The sequence below is a fragment of the Aptenodytes forsteri genome, unplaced genomic scaffold, assembly GCF_000699145.1.
Source record: "Aptenodytes forsteri isolate BGI_AS27 unplaced genomic scaffold, ASM69914v1 Scaffold54, whole genome shotgun sequence".
Taxonomy (NCBI): domain Eukaryota; kingdom Metazoa; phylum Chordata; class Aves; order Sphenisciformes; family Spheniscidae; genus Aptenodytes; species Aptenodytes forsteri.
This window is the reverse complement of record NW_008796044.1, coordinates 9,295,812-9,296,143: the sequence shown is the minus strand read 5'-3', so window position 1 is coordinate 9,296,143 and position 332 is coordinate 9,295,812.

The following is a 332-nucleotide window of genomic DNA, read 5'->3' as shown; positions in this document are numbered from 1 at the left end:
CCACGAGTCCTGTGGGACCCGCGTGGGCCACAGCTCCCTCTGCATTTGGGTCTGGGGCTCCCGGCCCGCTGGTCATGACCCCCCCATCTCCCCCGGGGAGAGCGAGCAGGAGCCCCCAGCATGGGGCCATGCTCCCTTCTGCATTGCTGCAGCAGCAGGGAGCTGACATGGCAGGAGCCGGGGCTGTGCATCGGGGGCCATGCATCGGGTGACAGGGAGCAGGGGGACAGGGCTGCTCCCGTGGGGGGAGCACGCCACCCTGTGCACAGGGACCATGGCCTCCAGAGGGAGCCCACAGTGCCGTGCGGCTCCGCAGCCACCGGCCTGACTGG